This window comes from Pseudophryne corroboree, chromosome 1 (assembly GCF_028390025.1).
Source record: "Pseudophryne corroboree isolate aPseCor3 chromosome 1, aPseCor3.hap2, whole genome shotgun sequence".
NCBI classification, from domain to species: domain Eukaryota; kingdom Metazoa; phylum Chordata; class Amphibia; order Anura; family Myobatrachidae; genus Pseudophryne; species Pseudophryne corroboree.
Window position 1 is genome coordinate 1,152,330,221 of NC_086444.1, and position 18,083 is coordinate 1,152,348,303.

General features: G+C 48.5%; 1 long non-coding RNA gene across 1 annotated transcript in view; it reads left to right on the plus strand.

Moving 5' to 3' along the window:
* The first annotated feature begins 993 nt into the window (after positions 1-993).
* Positions 994-18,083, plus strand: part of LOC135002686 (uncharacterized) — a 47,179-nt gene continuing 30,089 nt past the window's right edge. Inside the window, exons 1-2 of the long non-coding RNA XR_010203917.1 lie at positions 994-1,155; positions 4,682-4,829. This is a non-coding gene — a long non-coding RNA (uncharacterized LOC135002686). The remainder of the gene's footprint in view (positions 1,156-4,681; positions 4,830-18,083) is intronic.

Genomic DNA, 18,083 nt, shown 5'->3' on the forward strand with positions numbered 1-18,083 from the left:
CTGCCGCAAAATATTTCCAACCAGTTTCTGAGTAGCTCCAGACCTACTCCTAGCTTGCGATCACTGCAGACTGTTTAGTTCCTGTTTTGATGTCACGAACACGCCCTGCGTCCGGCCAACCACGCCTGCGTTTCTCCAGGCACGCCCGCGTTTGTATCTGACACACCTGCGTTTTTACACACACTCCCCGAAAACGGTCAGTTACCTCCCAGAAACACCCACTTCCTGTCAGCAGTGCGACTGAAAAGCGTCGCTAGACCTTGTGTGAAACTGCATCGTTTGTTGTGAAAGTACGTCGCGCATGCGCACTGCATCCCATACGCATGCGCAGAGATGCCGATTTTTAGCCTGATCACTGCGCTGAGAACAACGGCAGCTAGCGATCAACTCGGAATGACCCCCAGTATACAACTACTTGCCAAGTCTAATCAACAGTGTATACAAGTGTAAGCAACAGTGTTGGTAAAGTAGAAATAGTTTGCATTTGTGATAGCACAATTATTCAACAGCAAGTACATAAGAACTTATCTCATGAAGAATCAGCTGCATTAAAAGACCTTGGCACATATGATGACATTATAATTCGCCCTGCTGACAAGGGTGGGGGTGGTGGTAGTGTTGGATTTGGACTGCAACAAAAAAGACATCTATCGACAGCTTAGTGATAACCAGGTGTACAAAATGCTAGAGATGGACCTACACAGCATTTCAAGAAGGAGATTGATAACATCTTTACACTTACAGTCCTTCGTAACTGGAAATCACAGAAGTGTGCTGATGCACTAATGGCCCATCACCCTATCACTCCTGTGTAATATACACTACGTAAGCTTCATAAGGACTCAAAACAGCTGCCAGGTCGCCCCATTATTGCAGCCAGGGGCTCATTATATTATTTAGTTTTGCAATATCTGGATAATTTTTTGCAACAGGTGGTTCAATCATTTTTCCACGTGAATTCTTATTAGTGTTCTTTCTCTCTCGCAGTACCTCTTGGACTAGTACAGTCCTGCTCTTTACTATGCACTGTTTCTATGGCAACGGGGGAACCTGGAACGAGTCACAGGCATTGTCTGATGACATCATCAATTCCGTGCAGACGCTGACGTTTGCCACGGTGTGCCACTATCTCGGGTGGATGTTTGTTCTGTAAAGGTAAGCTGTTTTATGTTTTATGCACTTTTTGATAAAACTCCGAAATGTTAGAGGATACTCGTCTTCCTGTGCTGAGCCTTTGTTAGCTACATTGAAATCCCTTGAGTGCCACCTCCAGCTTTCAGTTCATATATATATATATATATATATATATATATAGTGTGTGTATATATATATATATATATATATATATATATATAAAAACTACACTGCTGTTTGCACAAATTTTAAGACTCCTGAGTGCAGCCTTGTTAATATCTCTCTCTCTCTCTCTCTCTCTCTCTCTCTCTCTATATGTATATATATATATATATATATTATATATATAGCGATTAGCAAGGCGGCACTCCAGAGTCTTAAAATTCGTGCAAACAGCGGTGTAGTTTAATTCAACGTTTTGGGGGTCAGGGACCCCGTCGTCGGGACAACCACCTCCTGACGACGGGGTCCCCGAAATGTTGAATTAAACTCCACCACTGTTTGCACAAATTTTAAGACTCGCTACATAGACAGTCTACACAGCCTGTCGGGAGGGTACCGGAGCACAGCTACATACTGCAGCCCTATGGTGTTGAGTGCCGGACTTGGAGAAATATATATATATATATATATATATATATATATATTCAGTTTATATATATATATATAGATATATATAAAACCATGAGCCTAATATTCCATTTGAATTGGTAGCAGAAGAAATTTTTTTAAAAATTTAATTTACATTTTAAATTTAATAATTAATTTATAATTAATTTAATTAAAATTTTAATTTTAAAAATTTAAAAATTTAGCACAGCTACGATCACTGACATGCGGGGGGACGCCCAGCATGTCTGGCCCGGCCCCACCGCACAAGTACAAAAGCCGATGCTTTTGTACTTGTAGATGGAATCACTCCGACCTGATCGCAAAGCTAGCTATTTTTTGCAGCGCTGCGATCAGGTCAAAACTCGGCAAAACTGCGCATGCGTATGCACTGCAATGACAGGCCGAAGTGATCGCAGCGGCTGAGTAAGTTCAGACCTACTCAGAAACTGCACAAAACTTTTTTGTACGGCTCGGCTGCACAAGCGTTCGCACACTTGCAAAGCGAAAATACACTCCCCCATAGGCGGCAACTATCTGATCGCAGTGCTGCAAAAATTGCAAAAAATAGCTAGCGTGCGATCAGGTCGGAATGACCCCCAGAGTAATTCCCAGCCAACACAGCTCCTGCGGCTGGCCGGGTGTTACTTGTCGTTGCCAGGGTCGCATCGACTGCGTGTGACATCACGCAGACGCTGCAGCCCGCCCCCCCGCATGGTCTGGCCACACCTGTGTTGGCCGGACCGCGCCCCAAAAACGGTGGGCAAACGCCGCCGTGCCTCCCCCTCCCGTCCAGCGACCACCTCTGCCTGTCAATCAGGCAGAGGAGATCGCTAGGCAATGTCGGCCGTCGCACCGCTGCGAAAAACTGGTCTATTGCTCGACAGCCACAGCCCATTGCTGCTTTGTGAAGTCGGCAACTGTCAGTATGTCAGTGAGGAGCATGGAGCACTGTACTGCAGATCGGATCGGGGGGGCAGAGAATATGCAGAGTATCTAATCGGATGGTGGGGGGGTTGACTATGCGGTATGCAATTGCTGGGGGGGGTAACAGGTGCGGTTGCGGAAAGCTGAATATAAAAGGATGCCGTTGTGGTGCGAGGCAGGAATATGCCAGGTGCTATTGCGGGGGAAGGGGGGGGGAGCTGGGAGCGAGGGAGACTCGGAGAATTACAGAGGGAGGAAGGATTCATCGGCAGCGCGCGGGGGCGCCCCCCAGTGGCTGGTGCCCATAGGCAGCTGCATATTGGTGGCGCCGGCCCTGTGTAGCGCTGCATTAAGTAACATTGAACAGGTCTGTGTATCTATCACACATGTGTACCCAACCTGAACTGCCACTTTACCCCAGATTACACTGAGCTGACAGCCAAAGGGCACAGTTTAAACCCCTCACCTATATAGTGAAGATTAACAGATTTACCCATTCTTTGCCAGGAGTCATTGTGCTAGAGTTAGGTATCATTACAGGACTGATTAGACTTATAGAGTGATTATTAATAGTGATTCATTAATCTTTTGAAGGGAATGTTATTTATGCCGTTATTGAACGCATTTGAATTATTGCATTAATAGTTCTTTATTGAGTTCGCTTATATTCTATTTTAAGGGAATTGCGGCCGCAGTGTGTGTTGATGGGGTCATGTGATAAGCTTTCTGGGTGTACAGTATCAAAGTTACCTTCATAGTGTACAGTATCAAAGTTACCCCCATAGTCTGCAGTATCAAAGTTACCCCCATAGTGTGCAGTATCAAAGTTACCCCCATAGTGTACAGTATCAAAGTTACCCCCATAGTGTGCAGTATCAAAGTTACCCCCATAGTCTGCAGTATCAAAGTTACCCCCATAGTGTGCAGTATCAAAGTTACCTTCATAGTGTACAGTATCAAAGTTACCCCCATAGTCTGCAGTATCAAAGTTACCCCCATAGTGTGCAGTATCAACGTTACCCCCATAGTGTACAGTATCAAAGTTACCCCCATAGTGTGCAGTATCAAAGTTACCCCCATAGTGTACAGTATCAAAGTTACCCCCATAGTGTGCAGTATCAAAGTTACCCCCATAGTGTACAGTATCAAAGTTACCCCCATAGTGTGCAGTATCAAAGTTACCCCCATAGTGTACAGTACCAAAGTTACCCCCATAGTGTACAGTATCAAAGTTACCCCCATAGTGTGCAGTATCAAAGTTACCCACATAGTGTACAGTATCAAAGTTACCCCCATAGTGTGCAGTATCAAAGTTACCCCCATAGTGTACAGTATCAAAGTTACCCCCATAGTGTGCAGTATCAAAGTTACCCCCATAGTGTGTAGTATCAAAGTTACCCCCATAGTGTACAGTATCAAAGTTACCCCCATAGTGTGCAGTATCAAAGTTACCCCCATAATGGGGGTAATTTTGAGTTGATCGCAGCAGGAATTTTGTTAGCAGTTGGGCAAAACCATGTGCACTGCAGGGGAGGCAGATATAACATGTGCAGAGAGAGTTAGATTTGGGTGGGTTATTTTGTTTCTGTGCAGGGTAAATACTGGCTGCTTTATTTTTACACTGCAATTTAGATTGCAGATTGAACACACCACACCCAAATCTAACACTCTCTGCACATGTTAAATCTGCCTCCCCTGCAGTGCACATGGTTTTGCCCAACTGCTAACAAAATTCCTGCTGCGATCAACTTGGAATTACCCCCAATGTGCAGTATCAAAGTTACCCCCATAGTGTGCAGTATCAGGTGTATTTATTTTTTATTACTGTATTTTGGACATTGCATTAGTGACATTGCATAGTTTACTTAAACTAGGGCCCAATAGCGTTGCCTGTGGCAATGGCCAAGATCTATAGTGCTAAAGGATTACAGTACTGGTGGCCTGTACAGGTCTGTACATATAAAGGACTGTTTTATTCTACATCGGCTAATTACTCCTTTACCTTAAACAGTTATAGTGACGCAGTGTTACAGGCGAATAAATTCAAACATCACTTCCTTCTCTGGTGTCCGTCTTGTATTTGGGATTTGAGGTTTTCTGTTCCTCTGGCCTGCTGTGCCGTGATAGGAGGAAGATGAGGAAGAGCCTTCTGAGACCAGGTACGATCTACACTACACACAACACCCACCACTAGGGGTGTCACACTTAGCAGTATATGAAAACTGACTTGCTAGCCTACTCTACATTCTGTTACCTTATGTACGGGTGAGGGCTGTCACTTCCAAGTGGGAAGGGGGTGCTAATTCAGGGCATACTAGCTTACACTTTTTCTCCAGGAGGGAACTAGGAAAGAGGCATGGCGTTGATAATTATGTTTTCTCATACGTCCTAGAGGATGCTGGGGACTCCAAAAGGACCATGGAGTATAGACGGGATCCGCAAGAGACATGGGCACGTTAAGACTTTAAATGGGTGTGAACTGGCTCCTCCCTCCATGCCCCTCCTCCAGACCTCAGTTAGATTCTGTGCCCAGAGAGACTGGACACACACCAGGGGAGCTCTCCTGAGTTTCTCTGAAAAAATACTTTTTTTTTAGGTTTATTGTTTTCAGGGAGCACTGCTGGCAACAGGCTCCCTGCATCGAGGGACTGAGGGGAGAGAAGTCAGAGGGTCTGATCACTTGGTATAGCCTAGTTGCTCGTTCCCGGAGCCGCGCCGTCGTCCCCCTCACAGAGCCAGAAGAAAGAAGCCGGGTGAGTAACCGAAGCAAAGAAGACTTCATTACAGACGGCAGAAGACTTCCGTCTCGGAGGTACCGCGCAGCGGTCGTGCTGCGCGCCATTGCTCCCACACACAAGCGGCACTACATAGGTGCAGGGCGTAGGGGGGGGGGGGGCGCCCTGGGCAGCAATTATACCTCAAATTCAGCCTGGCAAAAGTAGTATACAGTGCATAGGCACTGTATACAGACCCCCGCCAGTATTTAAAAAAATAGCGGGACATAAGCGCGCCATGAAAGGGGCGGGGCTTGGTCCTTCCAGCTCTACTCAGCGCCATTTACTCTCCACTGTGAGCTGCAGAGACGCTGGTCCTGGCCTCCTACACTTCTGTCACAAGTAACAGGGTGCTAAACGGGGGGGCGCAGCAAATTTTATTTGCGTCATTATTATATACTTTCAGACCGGGTTGGGCGCTGGGTGTGAGCTGGCAAACTCCCTCTATGTTCCTCTGAAAGGCCTTATTGTGGGCCTGTCCCCTATAGCCGGTGTGATAGTGGTGTCGGTACGAGTGTCGACGGGATCAGTACGTAATCCCGCTGGACGGGATCCCGGCGGTCAAAATATCGACGCCGGAATCCCGACTACACAATCCCGACAGGGGTGGCGAGCGGAATGCATCCCCTTGCGGGCTCGCTTCGCTCGCCACGCTGCGGACACTGTGCCTCGCTATTATATTCTCCCTCTATGGGTGTCGTGGACACCCACGGAGGGAGAATATGTCGGGATTGTGGCGGTTGGGATTCCGGCGTCTGTATTTCGACCGCCGGGATCCCGTCCAGCGGGATGTTGACCGCATCCCGTGTTGACATGTCTGAGGCTGAAGGCTCTTCCCAGGAGGAGGCTGGTGTGGGGACAGAACAGTGTGGGGGAGTGAATCTGTCGGCACCGCCGACTGCTGATTGGGTAAATATGTTGAGTGCCTTGAGTGCAAACGTGGCTTTATTAAATAAAAGATTGGATAAATCTGAGGCTCAGAACCACACATGGAGACAATCCATGGAAGATGCTTTATCCCAAACGCAGTCTCCCTCAGGGTCACAGAAACGGCCGTTTACCCAAATAGCAGACACAGATACCAACACGGATTCGGATTCCAGTGTCGACTATGGTGATGCCAGGTTGAATCCTAAACTGGCTAAGAGCATTCAGTACATGATTGTGGCAATAAAAGAAGTGTTACATATCACGGAAGACCCTGCTGTTCCTGAGACAAGGGTCTGTATGTTTAAAGGAAAGAAACCTCCGGTAACGTTTCCTCCCTCTCATGAACTGAACACTCTTTTTGAAAAGGCTTGGGAAAATCCTGACAAAAAGTTGCTGATTCCCAAGAGAATTATTATGGCATACCCGTTCCCCTCTGAGGATAGGAATACGTTGGAGTCAACCCCCAATGTGGACAAGGCTCTAGCACGGCTGTCCAAGAAAGTGGCGCTTCCGTCCCCTGACACGGTGGCCCTAAAGGATCCTGCGGATCGTAAGCAGGAAACTACTTTGAAATCTATTTACGCCAGTACGGGTACGCTGCTCTGACCTGCCGTAGCATCTGCATGGGTGAGTAGTGCAATTGAAAAGTGGGCAGATAACTTATCATCTGACTGGGACACCCTGGATAGGGATAGCATTCTTTTGACATTGGGTCATATCAGGGACGCTGCAGTCTATCTAATGGAGGCTGCGAGAGATATTGGTCTCTTGGGATCAAGGGCCAATGCCATGGCAATCTCGGCTAGGAGAGCGTTATGGACTCATCAATGGAATGGTGATGCGGGCTCTAAGAGGGCTATGGAGGTTCTGCCGTATAAAGGTGGTGTTTTGATTGGTGAGGGCCTCGCGGACCTGGTATCTACAGCTACCGCGGGTAAGTCATCTTTTCTACCGTATGCACCTGCACAACAAAAGAAAATGCCTTTTTATCAGATGCAGTCCTTTCGGTCTAATAAATTCAAAAAAGGACGAGGGTCTTCCTTCCTTGCTGCTAGATGTAGGGGAAGAGGAAAACAGTCGCCGGCTGTGGCAAGCTCCCAAGAGCAGAAGTCCTCCTCGGCCGCTGCCAAATCCACCGCATGACGCTGGGGCTCCACTGCTGGAGTCCGCACCGGTGGGGGCACGTCTTCAACTCTTCAGTCAGGTCTGGGCTCGTTCGGCCCTGGATCCTTGGGTGCTAGAAATAATGGTCCAAGGATACAAACTGGAGTTTCAAGACTCCTTACCGATTTTTCAAATCGGACTTACCAGCTTGCCAGTCACAACGGGGAGAAGGTTTTTATTCAAGCCTGTTCGTGGTCCCAAAGCTGGATTCTGAACCTAAAATCCCTCAATTTCTTTCTAAAAAAGTTCAAATTCAAGATGGAATCTCTCCGAGCAGTAATCTCCAGTCTGGAAGGGGGGATTTTATGGCGTCAGTCAACATAAAAGATGCCTACTTGCATGTCCCAATATATCCTCCACATCAAGCTTTCCTGAGGTTTGCTGTTCAGGATTGTCATTACCAGTTTCAGACGTTGCCGTTTGGTCTTTCAACGGCTCCGAGGGTTTTCACCAAAGTAATGGCGGAAATGATGGTGATCCTGCGCATGCAGGGTGTCACAATTATCCCGTACTTGGACGATCTTCTGATAAAGGCGAGATCAAAGGAGCAGTTACTAAGAAACGTTGCGCTCTCCCTGACAGTCCTGCAACAACATGGTTGGCTCCTAAATTTGCCAAAGTCACAGTTGGTTCCGACAACGCGGCTGTCATTCTTGGGCATGATCCTGGACACGAAACTGCAGAGAGTGTTTCTCCCAGTAGAAAAAGCTCTGGAAATCAAGAACATGGTCACGGAGATTCTGAAACCGGCAAGAGTGTCGATTTATCAATGTACGCAGGTGCTGGGGAAGATGGTGGCAGCATACGAAGCCATTCCGTTTGGAAGATTCCATGCCAGGGTGTATCAGTGGGACCTGTTGAACAAGTGGTCCGGGTCTCACCTGCACATGCACTGGAAAATAAGCCTATCCTCCAGGACCAGAGTATCTCTCCTGTGGTGGCTCCACAGTTCTCACCTCCTGGAGGGGCGCAGGTTCGGGATCCAGGACTGGGTCCTGGTGACCACAGATGCAAGTCTCCGAGGCTGGGGAGCAGTCACACAGGGGGAAAATTTCCAGGGAAAATGGTCAAGCCAGAAAGCTTGTCTGCACATAAACATTCTGGAATTGAGAGCCATCTACAACGGCCTTCTACAAGCGAAACATCTTCTTCGCGGTCTGCCCATCCTGATTCAGTTGGACAACATTACAGCAGTGGCGTACATAAACAGCCAGGGTGGAACAAAGAGCAGAGCAGCAATGGCGGAGGCCACAAACGTTCTCCGCTGGGCGGAAAAACATGCAAGCGCTCTGTCAGCGGTCTTCATTCCGGGCGTGGACAACTGGGAAGCAGACTTCCTCAGCAGACACGATCTTCATCCAGGAGAGTGGGGTCTGCATCAAGAGGTATTTGCAGAAGTGACAAGTCATTGGGGAATTCCTCAAATAGACATGATGGCGTCTCGCCTCAACAAGAAGCTTCAGAGGTATTGTTCCAGGTCGAGGGACCCTCAAGCCAGTGCAGTGGATGCCCTGGTGTCACCGTGGGTGTTTCAGTCGGTATATGTGTTCCCTTCGCTTCCACTCATTCCAAAGGTGATAAGGTCATAAGAAGAACAAGGGTTCAGGCGATACTCATTGTTCCAGATTGGCCACGGAGGGCCTGGTATCCGGATCTTCAGGAATTACTCATAGGAGATCCCTGGCCTCTTCCTCTGAGAGAGGACCTATTACAGCAAGGGCCGTGCGTGTTCCAAGACTTACCGTGGTTGCGTTTGATGGCGTGGCGGTTGAATGCCAAATCCTAGCTCGGAAGGGTATTCCCGGTGAAGTCATCCCCACTCTACTTAAAGCTAGAAAGGAAGTAACGGCGAAGCATTATCACCGTATTTGGAGAAAATATGTGTCTTGGTGTGAATCCAAGAAGGCTCCTACGGAAGAATTTCAGCTGGGTCGTTTCCTCCATTTTTTGCAAGCGGCCCTAAAGTTGGGCTCCATTAAAGTGCAGATTTCAGCCTTATCGATTTTCTTTCAAAAAGAATTGGCCGCCCTTCCAGAGGTTCAGACTTTCGTGAAGGGAGTGCTGCACATCCAACCTCTATTTGTGCCCCCGGTGGCACCATGGGATCTTAACGTGGTGTTGCAGTTTCTTATGTCACACTGGTTTGAACCTTTACGAAAGGTTGAGTTAAAATTTCTCACTTGGAAAGTCGTCATACTTTTAGCCTTGGCGTCCGCAAGGCGGGTGTCGGAATTAGCGGCTTTATCTCACAAGAGCCCCTATTTGATCTTCCATGAGGATAGAGCGGAATTGAGAACTCGTCAACAGTTTCTGCCTAAGGTGGTTTCTTCGTTTCACATGAACCAACCTATTGTGGTGCCTGTGGCTACTGAAGCCTTGGCTGATTCAAAGTCCCTCGATGTAGTAAGAGCTTTGAAAGTTTATGTAGCCAGAACGGCTCGTATTAGGAAAACAGAGGCTCTGTTCATCCTGTGTGCTCCCAACAAAATTGGGGCTCCTGCTTCTAAACAGACTATTGCACGCTGGATCTGTGATACGATTCGGCATGCTCATTCTACGGCTGGATTGCCGTTACCGAATTCGGTGAAGGCCCATTCTACTAGGAAGGTGGGCTCATCTTGGGCAGCTGCCCGAAGAGTCTCGGTGGTTCAACTTTGCCGAGCAGCTACTTGGTCGGGTTCAAACACTTTTGCTAAGTTGTACAAGTTTGATACCCTGGCTGATGAGGACATCATGTTTGCTCAATCAGTGCTGCAGAGGCATCCGCACTCTCCCGCCCAGTCTGGAGCTTTGGTATAAACCCCATGGTCCTTTTGGAGTCCCCAGCATCCTCTAGGACGTATAAGAAAATAGGATTTTAATACCTACCGGTAAAATCCTTTTCTCTTAGTCCGTAGAGGATGCTGGGCGCCCGTCCCAGTGCGGACTCTGGCTGCAGTACTTGTTAATAGTTATTGCTTAGGTTGCACGACAGTTGTGTTTCGGTTAAGATCAGCCTGTTGCTGATTTTGGTTCATGCCGTTAACTGGTGTTAGTTAAAACCCATGTTGTACGGTGTGTTGTGGTGTGAGCTGGTGTGTATCTCACCCTTGGTTTAACAAAAATCCTTTTCCTCGAAATGTCCGTCTCCCTGGGCACAGTTCCTATAACTGAGGTCTGGAGGAGGGGCATGGAGGGAGGAGCCAGTTCACGCCCATTTAAAGTCTTAAAGTGCCCATGTCTCCTGCGGATCCTGTCTATACCCCATGGTCCTTTTGGAGGCCCCAGCATCCTCTACGGACTAAGAGAAAAGGATTTACCGGTAGGTATTAAAATACTATTATTGTGACAAGTTTTGCACTATGCCGGGCAGGGCTAGATTAACAATGGGGCTGATGGAGCTGCAGCTCCAGGCCCACCCTCCAAAATAGGCCCACAGCATCAATGTCCATGCTGCGGTAGATAGGAAAAACAAATTTGCTTCTTCAGTCTACAGCGCCGGACCCGTCCACTCCAGCATCAACACCCTTCTACTCTTCTAGTGCGAATTCGGGGGGGGGGGGGGGGCTCACCAAGGCAAGTATAGTGCACTGCTATAAAATTCCAGGATTAAGCCCCGTCCCCTGTACTTAAGCCACACCTCTTAGTGCTGTGTGTGTGTTTATGCTCCGACAGGGGGAAGCGGACTATGACAAGGGGGCATGGCCTAGCGGCACATATTATGGTAGATGCTAGATTCAAGTGGCCTAAGGGACCTTTTACGTCAGGGGGAGGAGTCATGACACAAGGGGGAGGAGCTAGCCAAGCGGGATAGTTCCTCTACCTTCCACGCCATCAACTATTACCTTTAGTAACCCGGTGGCGAGCAAAGCGAGCCCGCAAGGGTACATTTCGGGTACCCTGTTTGGCCATGGCTCCACCCTCTGGTGATGTCAGAGATCCCTTACCCCACTCCAATTTAGAACCAACCCACATACTATCCACAGCTGCAGCCCATGATGTTGGGACCTACTCAGGTACCCGGCGTCCATGAATACGGAGGTAGCTATTTGTTTTAGCTGGTACTGCGGGGAGGGAGGAGGGAAGTCCCGCGTACCCTGGTTCTGAAAATGGGGGGGGGGGGAGGTGTTGGGTGCGTGGAATTGCCATGTAAGTCCAGATCTTCCCTACAAAGTACCCCACTGCATCACACTGCAAAAAGCCCCTGTTTTTTTTTTTTTGTATACAAGAGGGGGAGTTGTTGCTCCCTCTCACAGTAAAAAGTTGAAGATGGGTTCTGTCACATTCAAAAAATGATGGAGTAGGCAGTGAGGTGAGCCGGACCTACTGCCAGGAAACTGATCTCAGAGGTAATGGAGCTGGAGATCGAGGATAGCAGATGATGCAGTGTATGGGTGCAGGCAGAAAACAGCAGCAGGTCAGTGCTCCCATCCCAGTGTCTGCCCCTTCTCCAGCTCAGTGTCTCCACTATTACTAATCCCCATCCCAGTGTCTCCCATCCCAGTGTCACCCTGCCTTCCCTCCCCAACCAGCCCACTGCACCCATCTCAGTGCCCTCCCACCTAAAACCCTCAGTCAGTCCAGTCCAGTGGCCGGCTGGCCAGGGGGGCAGAGTGCCAGGTGCCCCCAGGCTGCACTATCATTGAGTGCTGTGGGCTGCCTACTCCATTGCAAAAGAGCCTTGGTGGTCCAGTGTGCACTTTTGCAGCTGCGGTTACGCTCCGACTTCGACTGTCGGTGGCAGCCAATACTACGTGAGCTCTCTTACTGTGTGTCCTAAACGGCTATGGAAGCCCTGTAGGCCACAATTAAAAGCAATGCAATCTGTGATACAGCTATAAGCTGCCGTGCATAGTCGGCCATATCACACAAAGGGACTGTTTGCTGTGGGTCTGTGTACTGTACAGCAAGCGGCGGGGGGGGCGGCGGCAGCAGTAATGAGGTACTGACTGTGCTCAGTATATTAGTGACACGGCCACCCTCCTGCTAGCGGCTTTGTCAACCAGGACCCACCCTCACAGATTACATAGATGACCGTGCCCCCATTGCTCATTAATACGCCCCCGGCAGTGTTAGGGGTAGTGTGTGTGGGAAGCGAGTGCAAGGTTAGGGGTAGTGTGTGCAGGGAGAGGGTGCAGGGTTAGAGGTAGTTTGTGCAGGGAGAGGGTGCAGGGTTAGGGGTGGTGTGTAGAGGGAGATGGTGCAGGATTAGGGGTAGTGTGTGCAGGTAGAGGGTGCAGGGTTAGAGGTAGTGTGTGCAGGGAGAGGGTGCAGGTAGAGGGTGCAGGGTTAGGGATAGTGTGTGCAGTGAGAGGGTGCAGGGTTAGGGGTAGTGTGTGCAGGGAGAGGGTGCAGGGTTAGGGGTAGTGTGTTCGGGGAGCCGGTGCAGGGTTAGCGGTAGTGTGATCTGGGAGAAGGTGCAGGGTTAGGAGTGGTGTAGTGTGCACGAAGAGCAGGTTCAAGGTTAGTGGTAGTGTAGTGTGTGCGGGGAGCGGGTGTAGGGTTTTGTTTTCTTTAAAGTTCTGTGGAAAAATTTCCCATGTGACTTGGACTGCCACCACTAACAGGTCTACGGATGGTGTAATGGTTAGCATTACTGCCTTACAGCACTAAGGTCATGGGTTTGATTCCCACCACGGCCCTAGATGTGTGGAGTTAGTATATTCTCCCCGTTCTTGCGTGAGTTTCCTCCAGGTACTCTGGTTTCCTCCCACAATCCAAATATATACTGTTAGGTTAATTGGCTCGCAACACAAAAAGAAACCATAGTTAGGTAGGAGGGTAGCTATGCCCTCCATGGTAGAGGTGGAACTACCGCCAGTGCAACCAGTGCGTTGCACTGGGGCCCGCCACTGTCCATGGGCCCAAAGCATGTAATGAGTCAAACTGACTCATTACATGCCGCTGTGTGCTGCGGGCAACCGCTGCTCGCAGCACACAGCCGCCCGGACAGAGAGGAGAGGAGCAGCGGTATGGGGGAGAAGGAGGCGGAGGGAGGTGGAGGAGGGAGCCGCAGCAGCGCTTTACTACTGGTTGAGGCGCTGCTGCTGCTGTCCCTCTGCTTCACTATAGGCTGTCTTCCGAGAACAGCCTATAGTGAAGCAGAGGGGCAGCAGCAGCAGCGCCTCCACCAATAACACAGCGCTGCTGCGGCTCCCTCCTCCACCTCCCTCCTCCTCCTTCTCTCCTGCCCGGGAATCGTGACCAGAAGCTGCACCGAGGAGCCTGAACCAGCGGAGAGGGTAAGTATAATTCTTTCTTTCTTTCTTTCTTTCTTTCTTTCTTTCTTTCTTTCTTTCTTTCTTTCTTTCTTTCTTTCTTTCTTTCTTTCTTTCTTTCTTTCTTTCCTTCCTTCCATGTACAAAAACGGGGACTGCCTGCCGGAATGTGTAAAAATGGGGGACTGCCTGCCGGAATGTGTAAATAGGGGGAATCTGCCTGCCGTAATGTATAAAAAGGGGACGCTGTCTGCCGTTATGTGTAAAAAGGGCACGCTGTCTGCCGTTATGTGTAAAAAGTGTACGCTGTCTGCCGCTATGTTTAACAAGGGCACGCTGTCTGCCGTTATGTGTAAAAAGTATACGCTGTCTGCCGCTATGTGTAACAAGGGCACGCTGTCTGCCGTTATGTGTAAAAAGGGGACGCTGTCTGCCGTTATGTGTAAAAAGTGCATGCTGTCTGCCGCTATGTGTAAAAAGGGCACGCTGTCTGCCGTTATGTGTAATAAGGGGACACTGTCTGTTGTAATGTGTAAAAAGAGGAATCTGTCTGCCGTAAGGTGTAAAAGGGTCTCTACCTGGTGTAGTGGTGCTACTGTGCGGCATAATTTGAATAAGGGAGACTACTGTGCACGGTTTTATGAATTGGTATTATTTTGTCGCCACACCCCTTCCCCACGAAGCCACGCCACTATGTATTTTTGCGCGCGCCTACGGCACGCACTGCACCTGTTTTGCATACAGGGGTGGGGCTCCGATGCCGTTTCTTGCACACAGTGCTAAAATGTCTAGTTACGGCACTGTTGCTAGGTATCCATTTCTCTGGCCCTGAGCAGGTCCTCCTCACCAGGTCCTCTCCAGGGGTGAGGGGGTGGACTTGGATGGGATGGGGGGCCCAAAGAATTTTGTCGCACCTGGGCCCACCGCTCGCTAGTTCCGCCACTGCTCCATGGTCTAGCCACACCACACTGCACAGACTACACCCCCATATCAGTATTTACACACCCTGCAACGGCGTACAGTATGTGTCTTCATTAATTACAGCTCCAGGTCCATGAGGACCTTAATCTGGCACTGATGCGGGGGAGAGGAGGGTTGTGCACGATGATGAGATTTAAGGCAAATTGTGTCATCATGCTCCATTCACATCATACCAGTAGTACTTGCCTACTCTCCTGGGATCCTGGAGCTTTCTCACAAAATCATGAGTCACCCGCACATTCTGGGAGAGTAGGCAAGAATGCTTCTGAGTGGGGAGGACGCATCACCATTTCTGAGTGGGGAGGACGCATCACCATTTCTGAGTGGGGAGGACGCATCACCATTTCTGAGTGGGGAGGACGCATCACCATTTCTGAGTGGGGAGGGTGCATCACCACTTCTGAGTGGGGAGGGTGCATCACCACTACTGAGTGGGGAGGGGGCAGCACCACTACTGAGTGGGGAGGGGGCAGCACCACTTCTGAGTGGGGAGGGGGCAGCACCACTTCAGAGTGGGGATGGGGCAGCACCACTTCTAAGTGGAAAGGGCGCAGCATCACTTCTGTGTGTTGCACACTGAGTGTTGCACAGATGGACATTAACTATCAGCAGGAATATAACAATTTCTTATAGGTTAATGGGGGTAATTCAGAGTTGATCGCAGCAGCAAATTTGTTAGCAGTTGGGCAAAACCATGGGGGTCATTCCGAGTTGTTCGCTCGCAAGTGAATTTTAGCAGATTTGCTCATGCTAAGCCGCCGCCTACTGGGAGTGAATCTTAGCATCTTAAAATTGCGAACGATGTATTCGCAATATTGCGATTACACACCTCGTAGCAGTTTCTGAGTTGCTTCAGACTTACTCGGCATCTGCGATCATTTCACTGCTTGTCGTTCCTGGTTTGACGTCACAAACACACCCAGCGTTCGCCCAGACACTCCCCCGTTTCTCCAGCCACTCCTGCGTTTTTTCCGGAAACGGTAGCGTTTTTTCCCACACGCCCATAAAACGGCCTGTTTCCGCCCAGTAACACCCATTTCCTGTCAATCACATTACGATCGCCAGAACGATGAAAATGCCGTGAGTAAAATTCCTAAGTGCATAGCAAATTTACTTGGCGCAGTCGCAGTGCGGACATTGCGCATGCGCATTAAGCGAAAAATCGCTGCGATGCGAAGATTTTTACCGAGCGAACAACTCGGAATGACCCCCCATGTGCACTGTAGATGTGAAAGATATAACATTTGCAGAGAAAGTTAGATTTGGGTGGGTTATTTTGTTTCTGTGCATGGTAAATACTGCCTGCTTTATTTTTACACTGCATTTTAGATTTCAGCTTGATAGGCTTGAATTTGATAGGCTTGTCTGAAGAGGTGAGTTTTCAGGGAATGTTTAAAGGTTTGGAGACTAGAGGCGAGTGCGTGGGAGGGCATTCCACAGAGTGGGTGAAGCCCGGATAAAGTCCTGTCATTTTGAGTGGGAACAAGTAATGTGTGTGGATGAGAGACGCAGGCCTTGTGCAGAGTGGAGAGGTCGGGTAGGGAGAAATTTTGAGATGAGTGAAGAGATGTATTTTGGTGCAGTTTGGTTAATAGCCTTGTATGTAAGTAAAAGTATTTTATATTTAATACGGTAGAATACCGGTAACCAATGGAGGGACTGACAGAGCGGATCTGCAGACGATGAACGTCTAGCAAGGAAGATTAGCCCCGCAACTGCATTCAAAATGGATTGTAGTGGTGAGACCATAGGTACTGTTCTACACGTCACCAGACCCCAAAGGTGCTGTTCTTTTCCTTACCTAAGCCCATAGGTGCTGTTCTACACCTTATATGATCCTCTGATCCCATAGGTTCTACCATTCACCTAATTAGGTACTGTTCTACACATATATATAACCCCATAGATGTTGTTCTACAGCGCCCCTGACCCCAGAGGCATTGTTCTACACCTTGCCTGAAACCATAGTTGCTGGCCTTAATTGGAAATGTATTCCATATACTAAAACTGTGAATAAAGGTCGGGCTTGTCAAACTGAGGATAAACTATAACTGTGTTTGTACATGACGTGATCTGCAGACTACTCCCAGTATTTGCAACAACATATATATTTTAAAGAGAGGTGGTTAGCATATATAGGCGATTTACTGTAAATATAATGCAGTACAATGGCATTAGTCACAGATGTTATTGTTTTCTGGAGGTAACGAGACAATCTCCCATCAATTCTGAGCCAACTGACCACACTGAAGTCACAGCTGGCCCGGTGACTACAAGATCGGATTTCCTACTTTATTCCTGACACTTGGGTGACCAGACATAAAGGTGGCTTACAGTACAGCTTGCATACCAGCTATATGACTCCTACCAATGTTACCGGTAATTCCACTAAAGCCTCTTCTGCTGATTCAGCATCAATGGATGATCTCACAGAGCTCTTCTGTCAGAGATCCTAACCAAATGCAACATTCATCTGGAAAGCATCTAAGCTCAGTCACTCCAGGGAAAATGGCCAGTGACCCGGAGCAATCTGTAGTGCAATAATTACTTTACGTATACAGTTATATAGTCATATAGGTTACAGATAGAAGCATACTGTTAGAGCCCCTCCCTCCTGCCCAGTGCCAGATGTACAGAGTACAGTTCCTAAAGGTCAACCCTTCTTCAGCCCCCAGGTTCTAAAGTGTGACCTTTACACTCTGAAAAAGAAAAATAGACCACAGAATTCTAGTGTGGCAGTCTTTTGCCCCAAGCTTGAGTCTATGGCACCTAACCTCAAATCTTATTCTAAAAATTAGGGGGCCTAATCATTAAGATTTGCATGAAAGCTCCAAAAAGTTACATTCTATATGGTTGCATATCGCAGGGATTTGGAATGCCTTTTTGGGGGGATTATATCACGCCCCAAATGCCAGATAGGGGTTCCGAAAGAGAGTTTGTCAGGGTGAAGACTAAGGGGTCTATTCAATCATTGTCGGAATTCCTGACTTGTCAGAAAAATGTCATTTTCCGACTTTTTTAGGTCGACTCTGGATTCGATCTATTCAAGTCCAGTGACGTTTTTCCGACTTGTCAGAAATTTCCGATTTGCCGGAAAACAAGTGGAACGGCGGATTAGCCGCGGAACCACGTATTTTGTTGAATTTGCAGGCGTTTCCAACAGGTTTTTGACCTTTTTAAAAAAAGTCGGATCAGCATTGTCGAAAACGGGCAAAAACCTGTCGTAAATGCCCGCAAATTGAATACTGATGTGTCGGATCCTCTCTATCAGAGAGGATCCGACAATAATTAAATAGACCCCTAAAATGTAAAGCGATCACTGTACTTCCAGGTTTCGGCCTGGTAGAGCTAATTTGCATACCTTCCC